The following is a 16403-nucleotide window of genomic DNA, read 5'->3' on the forward strand; positions in this document are numbered from 1 at the left end:
ATTGTATGAACACTGCAAGGTGGGCCCTGAGAAACCGTACAGCATGGTGATGTTTTCTGCCAAGGCTTCAAAACAAGGCAGAACAACAACAAAAAACCCTGTCATTTAGTAAATGAAAAGCTACAGAGATGAGCATGATATAAAGCCAGCAAAGCAGGGATAAGCAATTGCCAGAGCAACTCAGGGTTTTATAGCAGTTGAAATGGAATGATGTAAAAATGCTTTTTCTGGTTATGGAAATTATCACTTTCTTTCGGTACTCACTAGGGATCATTCCATTTTCATGTAAACAATATTTCTGCCCTGCTCAGCACCAGACTGTTTGTACAATAGCATTCCTTTAACCACTGCTACTTGGGTGATCTGCCATGGATGCTTTGGGGTCTTAGGACCCCCAAATGGAGGAATGTTCCTTTGTATGAGGCTGAAAGAAACATTAACTATTTCTTGGCACTTTATCTCGTTCATTAAATGTCCATTCATTGGCTAGACTTCTTATTGGTTTTAGGAAGCAATTTGGGGTTTTCCCCTCTGAGGCATTGTAAGTTACCAGGACAAAGGCCACAGTCGCTGATGGGAAGGTAAACACTGTTGTGTTCCAAATTTATGTGAGATTTCACAAGATGACAGATTGGTTTTCTCATTTCTAGAGGCAAAGAAGTGATATTCTTAGTATCTTAAAAGAGAATAACAGTTTTGTTTTGGTTTTGTTTTGGTTTTTTTTGCTATATAATATAGCCCAGGCATTACGTTCAAGATGGTTCCTAGAGTATATTGCTATTTTAGTGGATAACAATTTAAAATATGTTATCAACTTAAAACATTATATGAAATTGAATGTTTGTCTCACCTAAAAATTGATTTTTTAAAAAATTTTCTGTGGGCTAGTTTAGCATAGTGGACAAATTAAGAAAGCATGGTAGTTTCCATATCTGTCTCTTACTTGCTATACGATGTCCTCTGGATACTCATAAAATCAAATTTGAAACACTAATGCAATAATGCATGATGCATTACTTGTTTAGAGGCTGTTCTTATCTTCTTTCATCTAATACTCCTAAATGATACACTTCCTGGCATGACGTAACTGCTTTGGTCAAATGGCCTAGTCAAAGGTATTAGTAGCCAAGTAGACCATCGTCTTTTAGATTTTTTTTTTTTAATTTGTATATGTGAGAGAATACATTTCCTGACTTTGTAGCACTGTCTGTCACCTTCTACCCTCTTTTACATCGTTTTAATTATTGTTCCAATAAGGTCACTAAAATCAGAGACTCGAGAGGGAAAATGTAACATTGCAATTTACAGGTGTTATGGACTCAGTCAAAAAGTACTTAGTAAAGAGGGCTAGAAGAAAGGAAGGATAGTCAGGATTTATGCAGGCAGAGTCAGCAGGACTGGGAAGGGGAAGGCGTTCTAGATGAAAGAAGGGACATGAACATGTGGAGTCAGTCAAGTGCTCAAGTGTTCAGAGAGTAGCTCGAGCACCGAGTGACTGAAAACAGAGTTCGTGCTGAGGAATGTATCAGTTTGGACCATTTTGGCTGCAAGTAACAAATAACCCTGCCAAGCTAGCTCTATCAAAGGGAGAATGTATCACTGCAATGTAAGGATGTCCTACAGAATTAAACAGGAGGGACGCAGTTCCTTTTTAGGGACACATGAAAGCAGAGACCAAAGTGTACCAGGGAACGTCGACCTAGCTTTTGTTCTCCTTCTCCCCACCCCCCCACCCCCGCCGCTTGTTTTTTTTTTAACTTCTGTTTCGTTTTCTTCTCTTATTCTAAAGCAGGATTTTGAGCTTCCCAGTTCACATGGAAGATAGTGGCTACAGCCAGCAACTCAGAGGGAGACCACTCTCTAGTTGTCAGGCTTAATTTCACATTCCTGGGTAAAGTACTGCAAGGACTAGATCACACCCACCAGTGAAATGACTGGGCGTGAGTCCACGGAAGAGCAGAGAGACACTGGGCCTTAAAAGCCAAATTAGTTGATGTCTAATATGAGGAAGAGTCCAAAAGGAGGCCCAAGAGGTAGGGCCCTTAACTCTTTTCCTCTGTCCTTCAGTACTGAGTCAGCTGGCCAGGCCAGTAGATTTCTCTTTTGCTCTGTCTCTTGTAGCATAAATCCTTTCTTCTCATTTCTCTACTTCTATTCGGTTCTGACTCTCCTCTACAACTGTAAAATAACCTCCTGTGGATACTTCTGCTTCCAGAGGTCCCCTTGTCCCATATGCTCTATGAGGCTCAGCCTCATAAACTTCCAATCTCAAATGCCATTCTGTCCATGCCTCTTCTCAGCCACAGTGACTCCACATTGTCTAAGGATAAAGTACAGACCCCAAGAGTGTGCACTCAGTGCCTCCCTGATCTGGCTCTGGCTGTTTCCTTTCTCACCTGTCTCCTAGGTTCTAGCTCTACCACAGACCAAAGGGCTTGTTGTTTGGCTTCTGACCACAGCACACTTACTCCAGATGTCTTTTTCTCTCCAAATGTGTTTCCTTCTGCTCTGTTCACCTAGACCCTGCCATTGAGCACCGTGCCAGTTCCCTCTCATGAAAACCTTGTAAACACTTCCTCCATGGAATTCCTGCAGCACCTTTTACCTGGACTACAAATCACTACGTCACTTTTTTCCTGCTCTGTGGAGCAGGAACTGTAGCTTATAACTATATATCCCTGGAGTCTCCCTACCAGAGTCTCACATGGGCAGCAGTATGCCCAGAGTAATAACTGCTTGCTGAGGATAAAGAAGTGACATTTGAACACTGAGTCTCATGCAAACTCTGTCCCCCTTTGGGAGCATCATGTTGAAATTTTGGGAACGAGTGCATGAGCATTTAAGAAAGAGAATGAATTTTGGGAAGCAGAGCCTTGGAAGATATATATGTTCAAGATATTTAAAAATATTTAATACAAATATCCTAACAAGTCCAAAACCAACTAAAATGTGATCTGCTTTACTCCAGATTCACATATTTCAGACAAAAGAAAAATAGAAAAGTAGAAAAATTAGTGGAAATGGAGGGAATAATTTTATTAAAAGATTTTTTTCTCATTAGACTTATTTAAGTGACTTAAAAGCAATAGACTTTTCTAAAACTAGAAAAATTCGACTTACACTATCAAAAGATATTTAGTTTGGGGTTAAAAAAGAAAATAAACCTTTAGAAAATGCCACTACTTCTGTAAAGATTTTACCCTTACATAGTAGGTCAATTCTGAAAACTTGTAGAAAAAGTATAGTTATTTTTATGACTATTAAGTAGGATTTTTCTATATTTATCATAAAAATCATTTGTTGTATCACATTTTTCTGTAGTCTTAGTAAAACCACTAGAACTAAAGCATAAATAGATGCTAGTAAAATATAGTATGTGACTCATATAAATCACACATTTCTACAGAACACGAGAATTGTAAAAATTCTTCTCTCTGAGGAAATCTTATCTCAAATTCTGTTTAATATTTATAATTTTGCTTTTGATTTTTTATTCCTTTAGTTCATTGCATAAGTACCTAATTTGCAGTTATGTCCCATCCATTGATCTCTCGTTAGATTGAAGAAAAGATATACCTAAATTATGTAATAGTTAAAAATGTAATGTACTGTAATCAAAGGAAAAAAAAAAAGGTGTCCTAGGAGTCCACCTACTCAAAAGAGAGAGAGAGAGGAAGAGGTCAGTGTAGACAGAATAGTAGGACAAAACTTCAAAGAAGAGATGACAGTAGAAGGATAGGCAGCTGAAGTTTGAAAAGACAAAACAAAAAGACAATTTTCTCCAGCAAAGAGTAGTGTTATAATCATCATAGTAAGAATTTAGTTTTGATACATTACGTTCAGAAAAAATTGGTGAATTCTATTTTTTATTTTTTGAGGAACCTCTGTACTGTTTTCCAGAGTGGCTGCACCAGTTTGCATTCCCACCAACAGTGCATGAGGGTTCCTTTTTTTTCCACATCCTCACCAACACTTGTTATTCCTTGTCTTTTTTATTCTATCCATTCTAATAGGTGTAAGGTGATATCTTACTGTGGCTTTGATTCACATTTCCCTGATGATTATTGAAATTAAAAATAGAAATATCATATCCGATAATTCCACTATAGGTATTTACCCAAAGAGAATAAAAACACTAATTTGAAACAATATACATACTTCTATGTTTATTGCAACATTATTTACAATATCCAAGATATGGAAGAACCCCAATGTCTAACTATAGATGAATGGATAAAGAATGTGTGTTGTATTTCACGGACTGTTACTCAGCCATGAAAACCAAATGAGTGCTTGCCATTGCAACATCTTGAATAGACTTAAGTGAAATAAGTCAGACAGAGAAAGACAAATATCCTATGATTTCATTTTATATATAGAATCTGAGAAACAAAACTAAGGGGAAAAAACCAAAAAGTAGAATTAGACCTGCAAATACAGAGAACAAGCTGATGGTTGTCAGAAAGGAGGAGATGGAGATGGGCAAAATGGATGAAGCAGAGGGGACGATACAGCCTTCCAGTTATAAAATAAGTAAGTAACAGGAATAAAAAGAACAGCATAGGTAAATATATTCCATATTGTAATAACATTGTATGGTGACAAATGGTAGCTATACTTGTGATGAGAATAGTATAATGTAGAGAGTTGTTGAATCACTATGTTGTATACCTGAAAGTAATGTAACATTGTGTGTCAACTGTACTCAAGTTAAAAAAAGAAATAGCCAAACCCATAGAAACAAAGAGTAGATTGGTGGTTGCCAGGTGTTGAGGGAAATAGGGAGAGGTTGATAAAAAGGTACAAACTTTCAGGTATGAGTAAGTTCAGAGGATGTAATGTACAGTATGGTGACTGTAATTAAAGATACTGTCTTGCATCCTTGCAGTTTACTAAGAGAATACATATTAAGCATTCTCATGAAAAAAGTAACTACATGAGGTAATGGAAATGTTGATTAACTTGATGGTGAGACTCATTTCAGAATGTATATATATAAAATCATCATATTGTACAGTTTAAGTACATTCTAATTTTATCAATTTCACCTTAATAAAATTGGAAAAATACTGTTTAAAGAATGACATAAAAAAGTAAACAAAACATTTACAAATTCATTCCTACTGTACATCACATCAGATGCTGGAGACTCAGGACAGAGGGAAAGGAAAAAAAGATTAATGATACAGTCCACAGGAGTTTGTTATCACAAAGGAATTCATAATCCAATAGAATAAATATGAGTAGAAAAGATATTTTAGGAAAACTGTCTTTAGAAGAACTTTTTATTGAGGTAAAAAGCAAATATTACTACTTTTGTCACTTTTAAAATTCATCTCCCCTACCCTCCTAAGATTTAGTTGCTGTTATGAAGGCTTTAAAATAAAGGAACTTCGTCTTGATAACATAAAGAACATTAAAAAATTAAAAAAAAAAAAAAGAACATTCTGTGCTTTTTAACTAGATAGGAAGAAAGAGAATGAGAGAAGAAAGAGAAGGACTAGTTGGGGGGTTTGGGGAAGGGGAGCTAGGGAGGAGGAGAGATGTGGAGCCAGAAAGATGGGTATAAGTGGGGATAACTTGAGGACCCAGTAAAATTCTCCAGTGTGGATGGATGGGTAGAGAGAGGTGCGATTAATCAATGGTAATGATCATGGAGATTGATCAAGGGTTATATCTCTTGTTAAGTTTCCATGCAGTCTTTGTCTCTCCTAAATATTTTACATAATTAAACCCTAGGGGATTAGTGCAGGGAATATTAAAAGCTGTTGAGTTTTACAACTGGATCAGTGTAGTCTAGCATTAAGATAGCATCTGCTGAACAGAGTGCCCAGGAGGCAGAGGAAGCTGTGAGAAGCTAAGTTTCTGGGAATTTATAGGTAAGTACAGAAAGGTGTGTCCTTGAACCTCTTCTCTTTAGCATCCTCTCCTCTAGAAAGTTTCTCCTCATCACCTACTGTTATGTGTGCCTTTTAGATTTATGTATACAAATAGGTACATAATATAAAACATACATATATAGTATCAGCTTCATGTGCTTCAAGGAGATGAAAGAAGTTTTCTAGAAGAGAGACTTTTAAAGAGAAGAAGAAGTTTCAAGGATTGTATTTTGGTGAATCCTCACACTGTTGATCAATCTTTTCAATACTTCTCTTTCTTGTAATTTACCTACTTACCTGTCTAGTACCTTCATATTTATTTACTTACATATTTCCAGTAACATGTGAGCTGCTCAAGGAGAAAAACATGTTTTTTCAATTTTTTCACTCCCACAGCTAGCCCTTGTTCAATGCATTACAGTTTTACCATATTTTTTGAATGAAAGAATAAATAAATGAATGATTGCAGCATTATTTTTTTTATCAGTGTTTTTAATTTTTTTTTAAGATTTTATTTATTAATTTGATAGAGAGAGATCACAAGCAGGCAGAGAGGCAGGCAGCGAGAGAGGAGGAAGCAGGCTCCCTGCTGAGCAGAGAGTCCGATGCGGGGCTCGATCCCAGGACCCTGAGATCATGACCTGAGCCGAAGGCAGTGGCTTAACCCACTGAGCCACCCAGGCGCCCCAGATTGCAGCATTATTTCAGAAAAACCAAATAACATGAGATTTTTCAAGAAGCAAAATATTTACCAACAGCAGGAGAATGAGCCATCAATAATATTAGATTAGGTCATTTTCACTGAATTATGATTTTACTATAATTAAATATCCAAATAAAAATCTCAATGAATTGTTCAGTTAAGTGTTAAAAAGGACTCTTTGGTCTAGTTGAAAAGCACTTAGAGAAAAGCGATATTTCCTGAAAAGTAATTCCTAATGCACTGAAAAAATAATTATGAAAATTGCATCCTAGAAACATTTCACCTTGTAACATCCAAAATGTGTTTGTTTTTTGTTTCATGCATGGTTCTCAAAAGTAGGTCAACTAGTTTAATAGAAGACATGATGACTTTTGGCAGACTTTATTTTAAAACTCCAATCACCTGACTTTAGTTGGGCACTGCTTTTGAGGTCATAGCTATTGAAAGTGGAATCAGTCACTTTAGAACATAGGGCAGAGCAACAAGCATGAACCTATTTTAATTAAATAGCAATGGTATTTTGACAAGTTGGCATATATTTTCTGGATAAGCTGTTCTGACTGATTTTATTTATAAGCTACTTAGAAGGAAAGGGCTGTTTAAATGTCTGGCCACCGGTTTTAATATGGTCTTCAGTTTGGGAATACTTTATCTAACTTTTTCCAAAGTATTTTAAACACTTTTTTGCAATTATTTTCCATCTCCATTTTTCTTACTCAAGGGTTACACTCCTCCTTGAAAACAAGTAATGGCAATCTCTGTTGTCAGTCCCACATGATACCATGGAATAATTGGCTTAGATATTAAGCTATACCTGGATTAACCATAAATGCTTACTGTCTTCATGATATGTGCCTAAGAGGCTGAATCTTTGTTTTATTTACTGTCAACATTTTGTACTAATGACATCACTGACCTAGTGGGAAGACAGATAATCCAAGGGGAATCTCAATATATTATTATTTTTTAAAGATTTTATTTATTTATTTGACAGAGACAGTGAGTGAGAAAGGGAACACAAGCAGTTGGAGAGGGACAAGGTTTCCCATAGGCTTCCTGCTGATCAGGGAGCCCAGTGTGGGGCTCAATCCCAGGACACTGGGATCATGACCTGAACCAAAGGCAGACGCTTAAAGACTGAGCCACCCAGGCTCCCCCAATATATTATTTATTGGTAGTCCCCATGACTAACCTCCAAGGAGTAGAAAGACTTCTTATGGTAAGTCATGTCCACATAGTGTGGGGGAGTCCAGCTAAATGGGCAGTCTTCAGGAGGTACCAGAGAACAGTTCTTAGCAGGTGACCTATGGTGTTAAGAAAATTTGGCAGAAGGTAAAAGATAAACTGGAAGCACAGGGGTTACCAGGCAGACAAATTTTAGAATCCAGTCATGGGTACTGGAGGGACAAACACACTCTCTTGAAAATGAAGCTAATAGTCTTGTTAACATATGATATAGATCACAGTTTTGAAACAGGCAGCAAGTTCTATGAAGGATTATTGTGAGTACGAGAGATCACTCAAGTCTTTAAGGATAATTTGGGAAGAATTTAGCTTGAAGGAATTATAAGATTTGGTTAAGCAAGTGGAAAATAGAGACATTCAAGTTTCATCCCAGTATAAATGCTTCAGTCCCTGAGGTATTTTTTTAAAGAGAGATAGAACATGATTAAAAAACTGGCAAAAGATAAATTCTATACTGTTGCACATGAGCAGTAATTTTTTCAAAGCCACGTGGAAGCAGCAAAATATAACTCCTTCAAATTCATATTTTTCTAATGGATGCCTCATTGTCCTCAGGTGCTATGGAATTATCAGTACTTGATCATCACCCCAAAAGAACATTCCAGCCCTAACCCTTACGCCCATCTTTGCATGTGTATCATGGTTGGCCCTGGAAGTCATTATGTAGCAGTTACCACTTGTCATTGTACCACTTGTGCCTGATTAAAAAGTACAATGTTGAAGACATACATTCCACCATCTTACCAGGCTTCCAGCACCTCTGGGGCAGTTTTCAAACTCAGAGTGTGGTTATACCTCAGATCAGAGTTGTATAGGTGACTATATATATATGTATATATATATATATGTATATGCTAATATGTGTGTTATATATATATAGCATATATACTATGTATAGTATATATGCTAAATATAACCGACAGACATTCATGTCAAATATCCTGTTCCCAGATGAGATGGGCTAATACTCTGTAGCTATTTTTTTTTTTTTTAAGATTTATTTACTTATTTGAGAGAGAGACAGGGGGAGAGGGAGACAGAAACTCTTAACAGCAGTGGGACTGTGGTTAAGTCACTTTATCTCTAGGTATCCATACTGTCATCTATAGCATGACAATGTTTCATATCCCATATTACAGGATGTTTATGACAGGCAAATTAAAAATGCAGTTGAAAGATGATATTTTCATATACCTAAATTACATTATTTAGATAGAATGAAACAGATTAATTTAGTTGGAAAAAGTCTCAGGGTTATGCTTTGAATTACAACGAATCATTCAGGATTGTTTTGATTTTAGCTAAGGAAAAATTTAATAATGTGATAATGGAGTCTGCATAACAACGTGCTGCAGCAATGATCTGCAAAGACAGATACACATTACGGGAGTGATTCCCACCCTTACCTGATGAGAACAATCACCAGTACTCTTACAAAGATGTGAATTCTCTGGCTACAGGAACACTGTCAGAAGTTTCTGGTTTAGTAAGTGTGCAGTGTTGCCTGGGAATTACTAGGCATAACAGATGATTCTTGGGACCATGCATTAGAGTCAACTGTATGCTGGTTAAAAATGCAGATTCTTGGGTCTTCCTTTTAGATCTAGACATATTAGAATCATTAGGGAATTTGAGTTGTGAGTATTCATCTTTATTTAGCCCAAATGCAATTTCTCTGAAACTCTCTATTCTAAGGTAATATGCTGGTAACAAGTGAATGTTATTACCTTGATTCAGATGGCTATAGATAAGAGAACCCCAACAAAATTACAAATTGCCAGATGGTACTGGGAAATTATTATAGTTGATGATGTTTGGGGAATTGTTCAGAATTATGCATTGTCCTATAAAATGACATCATTCCTGTGGTGAGTATAGTGAAAGCTAAACAATTAAAACCAAACACATACCTGCTGCCTTTTTCTCTAATTTTTGATGAAAATATATTTTATAAATATCTCTTTGCAGAAAAATGTCTTTATGTCTGAGATGCTCATTTGAATAAGATCTAAAATATAAGAATATCATGAAACCAACGAGGTCTCTGTTTTAGAATGATGATTTTATACATAAAAAGAATGTGTCTGGGAAAAACTTAAAATCAGTTATTTATAATCTTTGTCATTTTGTCACATTCCTTCTGAAGGTGATGCCAAGATATTAACCTTTTTAAAAAAGATTTTATTTATTTATTTGAGGGAGAGAGAGCACAAGAAAGGGGAGCAGCAGGCAGAGGGAGAGGCAAACTCCCCTATGAGCAGCGAGCTTGACTTGGGACTGGATCCCAGCACCCTGAGATCATGAGCTCAGCCGAAGGCGGATGCTTAACCGGCTGAGCCACCCAGGTGCCCCGTCCTCTTTTTGTTGTTGTTAAGGAATAGAATAGAATAGTAGATCTGTATACAAAATGAAAAACTCAGAGACCTAAGAGAGTATGCCTGTCCATGAAGTAGGACAGTAGGAGCCAGGGGTCAGAAGGATTGTTAGTTGGGGAGAAAAAAAGAAAAAGACAGAGAGGAGGTGACAGCAGCCACCACTAACAGAACTTGAAAGAAAGAGAGAGAGTGTGTGTTTTATTTTGTTTTGTTGAAATTTTTTTCTCTATCATATGCAATGTTATATTCTACATGCAACTTCCTAACAAAATTTCAATTAAAAAATTCTCCAATCCTTTTGGCATTATTTTCCTTTAGTCCTATCCTCCTTGTTTGATTCAAGATGGTTTTCTGGACAAGGTCATTCTGGACATCTGCCCTATTCTCCCTTATCTTTTCATCTGCTGTCATGGCTTCTAGCCTTCCTTGTAGGCTGGTGTTTCTCAAGTCCAAATGCTTCTTCTGAATTTTTCACCTGGATATCTAATTGCCAAGTGGCTATTTCCGCCTAGACATTCCATGGCTTCTCTGGTTCATCGTTTTTAAAACCAATCTATCATGATGTTTCTAAAAAATAAAAAAATAAAAAATTTTTTAAAATTGCCAATAAAAAAATAAATAAATAATAATTTAAAAAAAAAAAAAAACAATCTATCATGACTTTAATCCTCTCAATCACTCAAGCCAAAAACCTGGGTCATATCCCGGATTTCTCTCTCTCATCTGTCTTGCAGTCCATTGCCAGGCTTATACATTCTTCTAAGTATCTCTTAAACCTGTTCCTCCTTTAGAACCTAATACATTCAACTTAATTCAGGCTACCATCAGCTTTTACTTATATGAGTATAATACCTTTTCTCTTTAGTCTTACATCATTTGTCCAGAGTAATCTTTTTAACATGAAAATTTAATCCTCAAAATTCTTCAGATAGAAATTCCTTTGCATGCCTTACTAGCCCTGCTGTTATCTAGCCTGTGGCTATCTGCTGGCTTTCTCCTGGCCATCGTCCTCCATTCTTTCCCCTACTTCTCCCCCTTACATCTCAAATTAAAATTAAAATTCTGAAATACCTGTTGGTTACTCAAGTCATAATGACTTTCTTCATGGTGTAGGCCTTTGCACTGGCAATAAATGGGTTTCTCATCAATGTGTGTGCTTGGTTCTCCTCAGCCATCCTTCAGCATTCAGCTTAAATGCTCCCCTTTCTGTGAAGCCTCACGGCCTCTCTCAGACAAACTTTAGTGCTCCTTTTCCTACATGTTCATAACGATGTTTATAAATGTCCATTATGGTTTTTCCCCCACTACTTTGCATTTGTTTGTTCAAAGTATATAACCATCTTACTGAAAAGTTGTAAGTCTTGGAATCGTTCAGGTCAAATGCAGAGAATATTCAACAGATTTTGGCTAAACTTAGACCAGCACCTGGACCCGTATGTGACAGGTTATTGGGACCCCATAATTGTATTTCACATGAAAGATTTTATAAGAGTCCCAAACAGGAACAATTTTATTTTTTTACACTGAGGGATCCATGTACTTATATGAGCTACTTATTAAAAATTTCCTACATGAGAATCATATTTATATTGATCAGACATTGGCAAGTTTGCTTTTAGAGGCCTTATTTAAGATCCTGTTGACATTAGACAACTTACGAATTAAATTTGGGATAGGCTGTCTAAATGTTTGTCATCGAATTCAGTTTTCTTTGTATTTTGCAAAGCACAAGCATCATAAACCCAGAGCAGAGTCTTTGTTCTGAGTCGTCCTTATCTTTCCCTGAGCCTCATTTTTGCTGAAGTAAATTCTCCTCGTTGAAACTGGTGTCCTCCATGACTGCTGTTAGTGTGCCTCTTTCAGACTGCTGCCACAGAGGCTCAAAGAGTGGTCAAATTTGGAGCTAGGATTGCTCCTCCTTGTACTGTGAAATGGGTAAGAAAATTCTGATTTCAGAGTCCTGAGGAAGAGATTCTGAGCATGGCAGACTCTGTTGTATTTTTCTTAATACCTGGAAAAAGGAAAAAAGAAAGAATATTACGACAGAGCTTTGACTTGCCTTGTCACCACCTACTAAGAGAGATGAGGACTCTCCCCCAGAGGTATTTCCTTCTTAAAGGAAGGACAGAGGACCATAATCACTGACTTCACATTAGGAATTAAAAATTCTATTATTATGGGTAAGACTGAATGGATAAGATTTTAAAAGCCAATAATCTTAAGTTCAGTCATATAGAGTTTGTGATGCTTTATTAATTTATAAAAATAACAACCATCTATTTCTAACTGCAAACTACCCAATAATAACACTAGCATGTAACAGGTCTTGATAGAGAATCACTCAAAGGTTTGAGCTGAGTAGCAGATGTGCCTTTAAGTATATATTTACTCTGTTTTTAGAATAAAATAATAAAAAGTTATAGTTTCTTTTGATGAAGAGAAGAAGAATATTTGTAGGGCTTACCAGTATAAATGAAAGAACATGAAACAGGGATTATCTCAAAATGAGATTTTCCACCTGGAAAAATCTCTAGCCATATGACCTGGGGAGATAATGAACTAAAACAAGGACATAATGTGATTAGAATAAAATGAGTGATTTATATCAGACAAGCCTTGTCATAGAGAAGACACAGAAGTTATCATTCTTCAGCGTGGTCTAGACGTTAGTTCTGTCTGAGTTTGCATAGTTAGACTTTCTGAAATGTTTTCTATTTGACCTCTAGGGTTCTCAATTCAATGTGTATTTTGTGAGATTGACCCAGTGAGTCAAACATTTAAATGAATAATGGAACTTTTAAAAAAAAATTATTGATTCCCAGAGTTATGGTGTGTTAGGCACCCTCACTATATCTGTTGAAATTCATGGGAGGCTGCATTTCGCTGAGAAAACAGCTTTCTTTTTTTTTTTTTTTAATAAAGATTTTATTTATTTATTTGACAGACAGAGATGACAAGTAGGCAGAGAGGTAGGCCGAGAGAGAGGAGGAAACAGGCTCCTTGTTGAGCAGAGAGCCCGATGCGGGTCTTGATCCCAGGACCCTGGGATCATGACCCTAGCTGAAGGCAGAGGCTTTAACCCATTGTGCCACTGAGGGGCCCCAGAAAACAGCTTTCTGGTCCCTCATCTCTCAGAATAAATCTGATCTGTTTTTGAGTGTCTTAGAAAATTATTCCCAAATCTGAATAGACTGTAACTTGCTTATAAGGTCAGAAAGAATAGATCATCACCACCAAACTTGAAGGGCAAGGGCCAGTGTAAATATTTTTCTTTTGAAATGTGTTTTCAAGCTATGATCTATGAAAGGAACTTGCAAATGTAACTGGGGTACAACTATAGTCCCATGATGCACAGGAACCTATAGGGACATATTCGTTAGAGTCAACCTGCCAGAAAATTGTGACAATATAAACATCCCCAGCAATGACTAAAAACACCTGCTGTGGTCGGGAGAATAATGCCCCCCCCCCAAAAAAATACCCACATCCAAATCCCTGGAACCTGTAAATATAGGAAAGTGACATGGCAAAGGGAAATTAAGGTTGTTAGTTAGTTGACCCTAAAATATACAGATTATCCTGGGTTATCCAGGAGGACCTGATGTAATTATAGGAGTTTTTAAGAGAGGAATGGAAGGGCAGAGGCAGACAAAGAGGTGGCAGCATGACTAGGCTGGCTTTGAAGGCAGACCAAGAGAACTGTAAGTCTAGAAGTGTAGGTGACATCCAGAATCACAAAATGGAAAGAGAAACAGATTCTGTCTTTGAGCTCCAGAAGGAATGCCAGCCACCCTGCCACCACCTTGATTTTAGTTCAGTGAGACTCACTTTGAACACCTGACCTCTAGAACTAAGTTAAAAAATTCATATCGGGGACGCCTGGGTGGCTCAGTTGGTTGGACGACTGCCTTCGGCTCAGGTCATGATCCTGGAGTCCCGGGATCGAGTCCCGCATCGGACTCCCAGCTCCATGGGGAGTCTGCTTCTCTCTCTGACCTTCTCCTCGTTCATGTTCTTTCTCACTGTCTCTCAAGTAAATAAATAAAATCTTTAAAAAAAAAATTCATATCGTCAAAAAAAAAATTCATATCGTCTAAGGCGGTGGTAATTTGTTACAGTAGTAACAAATTAAGTTGGTGGTAATTTGTTACAGCAGTAACAGGAAACAAATACATCCAAGTTTCTCCACATCTTTGTTTACATGGGATATTATTGAGCTTTATATCTTCTCTAGCCCAACAGTCAAAAATATGTTATTGGTTGGGGTGTCTGGGTGGCTCCATCAGTTGAGTGTCTGCCTTTGGCTTGGTCATGATCTCAGGGTCCTGGGATGGAGCCCCACAGGCTCAGTACTCAGCAGGGAGTCTGCTTGTCTTTCTGCCCCTCCCTCACTGATAAATAAATAAAATCTTTAAAGATATATCCAATTGGTCTTTAATTTTTCATGATTTGTTAAGTTGAGTTTATTTCCTTCTGCTAGATCCTTGATGAATATTAAAATTTTATTATGAACATCCATCTTATGGACTGAACCTATTTCATTATTGAAGTTCTAGGTTTTTTGTTTTTGTTTTTTCCTTATCACTTTGACCATTAAGTATCATTTTTGCTCTTGGTGTTTAACACATTAAGAAAAGAACTTACAAAGTTTTTACCAGGAGTTTATGGTGACTTCTTATAGAAATAAAACAGCTTTTCAACATTGCTAGAGATTATCACAAGCTTTCTTTTTAGTATGTTTTCAGCTTTAAACTATTAATGTGTAAGGGGCTATTTAGCCAGAGCGATTCCATCTCGGCTGAACAGCCATTTTGTAGTTTATGCAGTAAAACTTAAACTGACTCTGCACCACCCTCCCAGGGGACTTACTTAAAAGCAAGTCTGGGAAACCAGTCCCAGGTAACAGAGCCCAAATACAAGGGCAGGTCAGGCCAGATGGAGACATCCAATCAGTGGATGCACGCATACTGTCTCCCTAGCTACCAAAGAGTGTGGGCCCTGCCTTTTGGGCGCTTTGGGGTACCAATTCTGACCAAGGTGATAGGCTAGTTCAAATGGCTACTATGTGGTGAATTGTAATTCAATTGGGTCCCCATGTGTGACCTAGCATGACTGTGCAGCTTTCTCTGTGTGTTACAATCTCATTGGCCACCTGTGTATGGCCAGGCTCAACCACATGGCCTTTGCCCTTTACAAGTTAGTCTGTAAGGCTGGGAGTGGTTGCCCTCTCTGTAAGAGGCAGCCCTGAACAGTCAATTTGGTTCTTTTTTTTTTTTTTAATTTTTAATTTTTTATAAACATATACTATATTTTTATCCCCAGGTCAGTTTGATTCTTGATGCTTGGAGCGAAATAAAGCTTTGCTTGACCTTTGCTTTGTATCAGTCTTGCTCCTTTGATCACAGACCTAACAAATGGAATAAACTATGAGAATAGGCTTCTTACCTTGACCCATTCTTAGATCGCTAGAGTATATTGCACTTTGTGATAGTTCATTGTTGTTTAATAAACTGCTGAATTCAGTTTTGCATGTATATTTATGAAAGAGATGCATTCATCCTTTTTCTCCTGCTCATTTGCATCATGGTTATGTTAGTCCTAGAAATGAATGGAAAGCCTCCGTCTTTGCTGTGCTCTGTAATCATTTCAATGTATAGGAGCTATTTGTGGAACACTCTGCATGCTCCATGCCTTGTTACACATCCTCTTTCCCTACCCCATTTTATACTATGTCAGTAAATTCAAAGGTATTTAGAAAGAAAAGGAAAATAATTATATTACCTCAAACTGCTATTTTGAGGTTGCAACTCCCCTCATCTCTTAAAATCAGGTTTTTTTTTTGTTGTTTTTTTTGATCTGGAAACCATTTCTCTAATTGTAGATGGAAAGGGAGGAAGATACAAGAAAGGCTGTCCTTGGAGAATAAGCACCAGAGATTCTGACTGCCTTCCATTTCATTAGATTTCCTTTTTTATAATGTTTTATTGTTATTACTATTACCATCGTTATGATTATGCCTTATACGAAACCCGTTTACACCATACCAAATTATAAATATATTGCTTATTCACCTTTTATGATATCAGCTTGGACTGTGTTAACACAAATATCCAAGATAAAAGAAGTAATACCCCCATGTCACTCTGTATTGAACAGAACATTTAAGCAGAATTGTGTTGAGTTTAGATTATCACATTAAAA

At 37.0% G+C, this 16403-nt stretch overlaps 1 protein-coding gene across 4 annotated transcripts in view; it reads left to right on the forward strand.

Moving 5' to 3' along the window:
• Positions 1-16403, forward strand: part of TMEM117 (transmembrane protein 117) — a 476788-nt gene that overhangs the window by 396217 nt on the left and 64168 nt on the right. The gene's annotated exons all lie outside the window — the stretch shown is intronic.

This window comes from Mustela nigripes, chromosome 6, assembly GCF_022355385.1.
Source record: "Mustela nigripes isolate SB6536 chromosome 6, MUSNIG.SB6536, whole genome shotgun sequence".
Taxonomy (NCBI): domain Eukaryota; kingdom Metazoa; phylum Chordata; class Mammalia; order Carnivora; family Mustelidae; genus Mustela; species Mustela nigripes.